The sequence below is a fragment of the Alosa alosa genome, chromosome 15, assembly GCF_017589495.1.
Source record: "Alosa alosa isolate M-15738 ecotype Scorff River chromosome 15, AALO_Geno_1.1, whole genome shotgun sequence".
In the NCBI taxonomy this organism is placed as follows: domain Eukaryota; kingdom Metazoa; phylum Chordata; class Actinopteri; order Clupeiformes; family Clupeidae; genus Alosa; species Alosa alosa.
The window spans coordinates 1,085,265-1,094,621 of NC_063203.1; the positions used below are offsets into that span (position 1 = coordinate 1,085,265).

Genomic DNA, 9,357 nt, shown 5'->3' on the forward strand with positions numbered 1-9,357 from the left:
ATGATAGTTAGCATTTTTAACAAAACTGCTAAAAATGATTAGCTAAGTTAGCTAAGTCACATGGTTAGCATAGTTAGCATGCTAGCATGTTAGCATGCTAGTTAGCATTTTTAGAAAAACTGCTAAAAATGATTAGCTAAGTTAGCTAAGTAACGTGGTTAGCATAGTTAGCATGTTAGTTAGCATTTTTAGCAAAACTGTTAAAAATGATTAGCTAAGTAACGTGGTTAGCATAGTTAGCATGCTAACATGTTAGTTAGCATTTTTAGCAAAACTGCTAAAAATGATTAGCTAAGTTAGCTAAGTAACGTGGTTAGCATAGTTAGCATGTTAGTTAGCATTTTTAGCAAAACTGTTAAAAATGATTAGCTAAGTTAGCTAAGTAACGTGGTTAGCATAGTTAGCATGCTAGCATGTTAGTTAGCATTTTTAGCAAAACTGCTAAAAACGATTAGCTAAGTTAGCTAAGTAACATCCCAGATAGCAGACTCCGCCTTCAAACTGGTAAATCCGTGTAACTGTACCAAAATATATTACATAAAGGTGTTATCAGGGATTAAAATTCTCGTTTGTACGACGGACAATCGTCATTTGAAATTGAATCGGTGGTGCACTCGTAATCAAAGATAACGGTCTCTAAAAGCTGAGCGTGGAACGCTGGATACATATTTCACTCTAGAATCTTTCGCCCTCAGCATGCGCCATCTTGACTACATAGCGGGAGGGAGCATTTTCAAACTCGTGGTAATCGTGGTTGAGAAAACTGAAGCAGCAGCAATGGAAAACACTTTACAGAGTTACAATCTAGTTATAACATAAACAGTGACAGATTCTTTGTAGTGCTGCAGCGATTAGTCGAATTTATTCGACGTATTCCACCATGAAAATTTACAGAGCCGTATAGACCGGTGAAAAGGCAGAATCGCGACACACCCTTTCTAGTGTTTCACGCACTGCTTTGCAGCTTACGCGGGTATAAAAGCAACCCACATCTCCCGCTTTACTTATCGGTAGTCTACGTTGTCCAAAACAAATAAATAATAATTTCATACCTCTCCTTGCTTTCATTGTAGACTATGTGTGCAACTTTACCAAACATTATATAAGTAAACCCCCTCTCCTTGCCCGTTCTCTCAAGGCCCCTCCCTCAACTGCTCAATGAACACGCTACGACTTAAATAAAACATTCACAATCGTGAAAGCAAGGACGCATAGAAGACGACTAGCTAAATTACTATTAAATCCGTTTAGCATCATTAGCTATCATTGCTGCACATATTTGTTTAAAACTCTTGCATTGAAGTTGACTGATCATCTCAATACCAACGTTTCCCAAAAGGGCCTGTCCCAAGGAGAACAAGTATTATCTTGAAACTTCAACACACATGGGGAAACTGAACAGTCCAATCAGTAGACTATGATAGGCTAAACTAGCCAACTATGCTACTTTGTTTACAACATTTCCAGGCTTCAACCAGACAGCTGAATTAAAGAGTTAGAGTTGTAATAAAAAATAGTAGGCCTAGGCTATAGGCTAATCTGCATAAAGTGTGCTGTCATAAATATCAGTCATTCAGAAAAATATAAAGGATATAAAATAAAAGATATTTAATAAAATGTCTGTCTTCAGCCCCAGGACCGAGGCGTTGAGGTGGCGTGACTGGCGTGAATTCGGCGTGCCCTGTCTGCAATCCTGCCTTTCAGTAAGGTAAGTGTAAGTCTTGTAGCACTGTTTAGCCTATGTTTCTGACATTTAAAACTCAAAAACCAAAATATATTACATAAAGGTGTTATCAGGATTAAAATTCTCGTTCGTATGACGGACAATCGTCATTTGGAAATTCGAGTCCCCGGTGATGCACTCATAATCAAAGATAACTGTCTCTCTAAAAGCTGAATGTGGAACGCTGTTTTTTTGCTTAAATTGTTTGAACAGGGATAGAAATAGACGTTCCACTTTGTCTTCTAATTTGTACCCTCCATTTTCACATTTTTCAAATTTTCTTGTTCCAAGACTAAGACTTGTCATCTTTCTCAAACAAGATTTTTACATTTCCAATCTAGTGGAAGCATTACACAGTGCATCACAAATCATTCATTCTCAAATTCAACTCAAATCATTAACTATCTTGATAATGTTGAGTAATGTCATTTTTGTAAAGGAAGCATTAGCCAAGGATTGTCATGTGTGCTGATTTGCCTTTCTTGTCTCAACAGGGGCAGTAAGGACAAGATCCACCCACCACCCAGTGCATGCTACATATGTGTGTGTAATAAATTGAGAGGGAAAGTGTGTGTGATAAATGAAATTTAATAAAGTAAGTAAAATTTTGAATTTGTGCTTCTTTTCTGAAATACATTAGTACAAGGTTTTGATTTTTAGATAATTTATTCCAAGATGTTGATAATTTAACACTCAATATATATGATTAAACTACTGGCTACTGAGTTCAACTAGGGGTATTGGATGTTACTGTTTAAAAAGCTTTATTAGTAATCCTTTATACATTTGACAATCTTAACTTTTTAAAGCTTGAAATTCTGAACAAATACTGTAACTCCTTGATTTGTTAGTGACATTGACTATATAGTACAAATGGGTGCCAGACGTAAAATGAGCTGGTCCGCATTTGGCCCAAATAAGGGCCATAATCGGCTAATCGAATACTCATCTGATCTGGATCTGGCCCAGATCATTATGATAAAGTGCACATTTGGCCCAAATAAGGGCCGCAATCGCCACTATCGAACACTTATCTGGTCCGGATCTGGCCCAGATCATGACGATAATTTGCACATTTGGCCCGGATCCGCCAAATAAAAACACATCGGTTCAGAGCCGCCCCAGAGCTGGGCCAGATCATGAAAACGGATGCGGAACGGTATTGGCCCGTTGTGCCAAAAGACACCGGCCCAGGTCCGTTTTGCGAATCCGGGCCAAATACATTTTGCTATCTGGGATGGTTAGCATAGTTAGCATGCTAGCATGTTAGCATGCTAGTTAGCATAACTGTTAAAAATGATTAGCTAAGTTAGCTAAGTAAATGAAAATAAAAATAATAAAAAATAAAAATGTCCCCATTGACTTAACATTAGATTATGACATCACAATAGCAATTAGAATCCTATGCCAGATGTTCAGGCCACCTGGATCAGCATATGGCTCTGGCCAGGCCACCTGGATCAACTCTGAGTTTCTCAGGCTTTATGACATCATAGCAATTAAAATATTGTGCCAGGTGGTCAGGCCACCTGCATCAACTGTCAGTTTCTCAGGCTTTAAGCATACAGTCTCATTCTATGCTATAAGCCTGAGAAACTGTTCATTCATTCCAACTATATTAAACCTCATCTATCTAGCAAATAGTTTAACCTTTTAAACTATCCACCTATTTAACTGTTCAGTCATTCCAACTATATTAAACCTCATCTACCTAGTTCAGTCATTCCAACTATATTAAACATCATCTACCTAGCAAATAATTTAACCTTTTAAACCATCCACCTATTTAACTGTTCAGTCATTCCAACTATATTAAACCTCATTTACCTAGTTCAGTCATTCCAACTATATTAAACCTCATCTACCTAGTAAATAATTTAACCTTTTAAACTATCCACCTATTTAACTGTTCAGTCATTCCAACTATATTAAACCTCATCTATCTAGCAAATAATTTAACCTTTTAAAACCTCATCTACCTCATAACTGCTAAAATGATTATCTAAGTTAGCTAAGTCACATGGTTAGCATAGTTAGCATGTTAGCATTTTTTCCAAAACTGCTAGAAAACATGAGCTAAGTTAACTAAGTAACTTGGTCAAACATTAGAGCCATTCCAACTGTCAGTTATCGTCAACTATCTACCTATATAGAGCCTTTAAACTATTTGTCTATCAACACACATTAAACTATCAGTCTGTCAACAACTTTTAAACTATCTACATATAACTTTTAAACTTTCAACATTCATTAAACTATCTGTCTATTAAACTATCTGTCTATTAACAACTGTTAAACTATCTACATTCAACTTTTAAACTGTCTACGTCTAAACTATCAACTTTTTATTAAGCTATGCTATGTCTGTCCTAGCTTCATTTTCATGCACTCGTAATTCCCTGGAATTACATTTTCTAGTTACAGTGCATGAAAATGCACTGTACTGTTCTTCCTAGGCTTCTTATTCTTATTCTTCCGCTAACGCATTTAATGCAGCTTCAACCGTTTAACGTAGAAACTTCATTCAAACTATGTTACGTAGGTCTTACTTGGGACATGGGTGCTATGTATTTTTCAGCTTTGTAACTTTTATACTTTTTAAACTATTAATTAAAAACTAGTCAAAATTTCCCCATAGACTTAACATGGGCTGATGACATCACAATAGAGCCGTTAAGCAATTAGAATCCAATGGCAGGTGTTCAGGCCACCTGGACCAACTGCCAGTCTCAGGCTTTAAGCATACAAACTGGCCCTATTAAGACTACACATCCTGTTCAACTGCTTCCTCTGCCAAAAACTGTTTCAAAATAAAAGTCCTCACTATAATATTTTACTGTTAAACAATTTAACCAAAGATCCTTGATTACTAGCAAGATAGAGCAATGTAATTCGTTACTATGGGAGCAAAATGGGACAGTTCCGGTCTGCATAAGTGGGAGTGTCACCTTACGTCACTAAATAAACTTTCTCTCTTAATAAGCAATAAGAACAGATAAACATAATTGTGTTCACAATATCATTGTCTATAATCATGTATGATACCAATGAATCATTCTTTAGGACATGATATAAATAATTTAATTAGTCATGTGTACTGAGCTAGCTAGCTAGCTAACGCTAGCTTAAAACGCCATACAAGTGGATGGGAGAAGCTATGGCAATACAGATATGCGCTAACAAGTGACTAGTAGTTGAAGGACTTCGCTTAAACTTAATATACTGTTCCAAATTCGCTTGAGTATAAACTATCCACTTTAACTAATGTCAGTAATGTTATTCAGCTAGTTGTCATTTCAAAGAAATTACACTTCTCCATTTAAAATGTTACCTTAGCTAAGAGGCTAGCTAGCATGCTAACAACTGGACAGTAACTGGCAGCAGCATGGTCTGATATTAAGTTATTTTATTACAAATCCGAACACTAAAAATTACACTTTTAGGCTTGAAATGATCCCAATCACTTACAGATTATGACAAAATGTTCCAAAAAACCCTCAACAAATCCAGAAAGACATAATGACCAATTTATTGGTAAAATTCCACAAGTCTCCATTGACATTAGTGCAGCGAGGGTTTACTCTGGTCTGCATAAAGGGGGATTTCCCCCCCTCCCCCTTGCAATAATCGAACGCGGAAATTGTCGAACGTTTGCGCCTCTCGCTCCGCTTTAACCCTCTCTGATTTAACCCTTTAAACTACTGAACTTTTTAACTGTTCAGCCATTGTAACTCTTACTTGTCATCAACTATGACTCCTACCTACTGTAGCTAGTTAGCTAAGTTAGCTAAGTAGCATGGTTAGCTTAGTTAGCATGCTAGCATGTTAGCATGTTATTTAGCATTTTTAGCAAAACTACTAAAAATGATTAGCTAAGTTAGCTAAGTCACATGGTTAGCATAGTTAGCATGCTAGCATGTTAGTTAGCATTTGTAGCAAAACTGCTTAAAAGGATTAGCTAAGTTAGCTAAGTCACATGGTTAGCACAGTTAGCATGCTAGCATGCTAGTTAACATTTTTAGCAAAACTACTAAAAATGATTAGCTAAGTTAGCTAAGTAACATGGTTAGCATAGTTAGCATGCTAGCATGTTAACATGCTAGTTAGCATTTTTTGCAAAACTGCTTAAAATGATTAGCTAAGTCAGCTAAGTAACATGGTTAGCATAGTTAGCATGCTAGTTAGCATAGTTAGCATAACTGCTAAAAATAATTAGATAAGTTAGCTAAGTCACATGGTTAACATAGTTAGCATTTTAACATTGTTAGCATGCTAGTTAGCATAGTAACTTGGTTAACATTATTATCTTTGTTAACATAGGTAGCATAACTGCTAGCAAACATTAGAGCCATTCCAAGTGTCAGTTATCGTCAACTATCTACCTAAATAATTTAACCATTTCAAGTATCCACTTATTTAACCGTTCAATCATTCCAACTATATTAAACCTTATCTACCAAGTAAATCATTTACCTATATAAACTATCCACCTATTTAACTGTTCAGTCATTACAACTATATTAAACCTCATCTACCTAGCAACCAATATAGTTTGTTTTTACTCTGTATGATATTTGACATCATATTTTTTGCATTTTCATGCACTGTATTTCCTTCAGGAAATGCTTTTCTAGTTCTTCTTCTTATTCTTCTTCTAACACAGTTAATGCAGCTTAAACCGTTTAACGTAGAAACTTCATTCAAACTATGTTACGTAGGTCTTACTTAGGACATGTGGGCTTTGTATTTTTAACTTTGTAACTTTTATACTTTTTAAACTATTAATTAAAAACTAGTCAAAATTTCCCCATAGACTTAACATGGGCTGATGACTTCACAATAGAGCCCTTAAGCAATTAGAATCCTAGTAATTTAACTATATAAACTATCCACCTATTTAACTGTTCAGTCATTCCAACTATATTAAACCTCATCTACCTAGCAACCAATATAGTTTGTTTTTACTCTGTATGATATTTTACATCATATTTTTTCTATTTTCATGCACTGTATTTCCTTCAGGAAATGCTTTTCTAGTTCTTATTCTTCTTCTAACGCGTTTAATACAGCTTCAACCGTTTAACGTAGAAACTTCATTCAAACATTGACGCGTAGGTCTTAATTAGGACTGATGACTTTCTTTGTGACTTTTATACTTTTTAAACTATTAATTAAAAACTATCAAAATTTCCCCATTGACTTAACATTATGATTATGACATCACAATACGGCCGTTAAGCAATTAGAATCCTATGGCAGGGTGTTAAGCCACCTGGATCAACTGCCAGTCTCAGGCTTTAAGCATACAAACTGGCCCTATTAAGACTACACATCCTGTTCAACTGCTTCCTCTGCCAAAAACTGTTTCAAAATAAAAGTCCTCACTACAATATTTCACTGTTAAACAATTTAACCCTTTAAACTACTGAACTTTTTAACTGTTCAGCCATTGTAACTGTTACTTATCATCAACTATGACTCCTACCCACTGTAGCTAGTTAGCATAGTTAGCATGTTAGCATTGCTAACATTGTTAGCATTTTTAACAAAACTGCTAAAAATGATTAGCTAAGTTAGCTAAGTAACATGGTTAGCATAGTTAGCATGCTAGTTAGCATTTTCAGCAAAACTGCTACAAATGATTAGCTAAGTTAGCTAAGTAACATGGTTAGCATAGTTAGCATGCTAGCATGTTAGTATGTTAGTTAGCATTTTTAGCATGACTACTAAAAATGATTAGCTAAGTTAGCTTAGTAACATGGTTAGCATAGTTAGCATTTTAACATTGTTAGCATGCTAGTTAGCATAGTAACTTGGTTAACATTATTATCTTTGTTAACATAGTTAGCATAACTGCTAGCAAACATTAGAGCCATTCCAACTGTCAGTTATCGTCAACTATCTACCTAAATAATTTAACCATTTAAACTATCCACCTATTTAACTGTTCAGTCATTCCAACTATATTAAACCTCATCTGCTTAGCAACCAATATAGTTTGTTTTTACTCTGTATGATATTTTACATCATATTTTTGCATTTTCATGCACTGTATTTCCTTCAGGAAATGCTTTTCTAGTTTAACCATTTAAACTATCCACCTATTTAACTGTTCAGTCATTCCAACTATATTAAACCTCATCTAGGCCTACCTCGCAAATAATTTAACCTTTTAAACTATCAACCTATTTAACTGTTCAGTCATTCCAACTATATTAAACCCCATCTACCTAGTTCAGTCATTCCAACTATATTAAACCTCATCTACCTTTCAAATAATTTAACCATTTAAACTATCCACCTATATACTGTTCAGGCATTCCAACTACATTAAACCTCATCTACCTTGCAAATAATTTAACCATTTAAACCAGTGTTTTTCAACCTTTTCACTTTTGACACTTAAAATGGCCCACAGCACACTAACATCCTGTGTGAAGAAAAAATAAACATACCATAGCCTAAAATTTCAAATAATACACAGATACGGCCTTATTATGGCTTCTATGCAAGACCTGCTCAATAAAACAAGCGCCCTCTGTTTCATTTGTAGGTGACTATATCTATAATTTAATTGTTATGAACTGGATATGTGATTCTGTGAATACTGGATATGGGGGCCCCGTTGTACAATGCATGCATACCACAAATAGTGCAATCATACAATCAATGAGAGCATGTTGTTATAAATTCTTTGTTGCAACAGTTGCTTTTCTGGACCAGTGAGTGACATTTGGGTAATTTTCTGCAGCACACCTGATGATCTCTCACGGCACACTAGTGTGCCCCGGCACAGTGGTTGAAAAACACTGATTTAAACTAGCCACCTATTTAACTGTTTAGTCATTCCAACTATTAAACCTCATCTACCTAGCAACCAATATAGCAACCATGTCAAATACCCTAGTAACAGCCTAGCAACCACTTCCACAGTTACAACCTAGCAACCAATGAGTTTAACCTAGCAACCAGAATAGCAACCACCACAACTAATCTAGCCTAGAAACCACCTCAAGTACCCTAGCAAAAGACTAGCAACCATGTAAAATACCCTAGCAACAGCCTAGCAACCACTTATACAGTTACAACCTAGCAACCAACATAGCAACAAATGAGTTTAACCTAGCAACCAGCATAGCAACCACCACAACTAGCCTAGCAACCACCTCATGTACCCTAGCAACAGCCTAGCAACCATGTCAAATACCCTAGCAACCACTTTCACAGTTACAACCTAGCAACCAACATAGCAACGAATGAGTTTAACCTAGCAACCAGCATAGCAACCACCACAACTAACCTAGCAACAGCCTAGCAACCACCTCATGTACCCTAGCAACAACATAGCAACCATGTCAAATACCCTAGCAACAGACTAGCAACCACTTCTACAGTTACAACCTAGCAACCAATATAACAACCAATGGGTTTAACCTAGCAACCAGCATAGCAACCACCACAACTAACCTAGCAACAGCCTAGCAACCACCTCAATTACCATAGCAACAGCCTAGCAACCATGTCAAATACCCTAGCAACAGCCTAGCAACCATCACAACTTCAACCTAGCAACCAACAGGATTACCTAAACAACCAGCATAGCAACCACTTAATTTGGCATAACAACCAACATA

The 9,357-nt window shown here is 36.0% G+C and overlaps 1 long non-coding RNA gene across 1 annotated transcript; it reads left to right on the plus strand.

Annotated features, from left to right (window-relative positions):
- The first annotated feature begins 1,552 nt into the window (after positions 1–1,552).
- On the plus strand, positions 1,553–2,335 carry LOC125308779. The gene is made up of 2 exons (XR_007195969.1): positions 1,553–1,708; positions 2,218–2,335. It is a non-coding gene; the product is annotated as an uncharacterized LOC125308779 (long non-coding RNA).
- Positions 2,336–9,357: the final 7,022 nt, after the last annotated feature.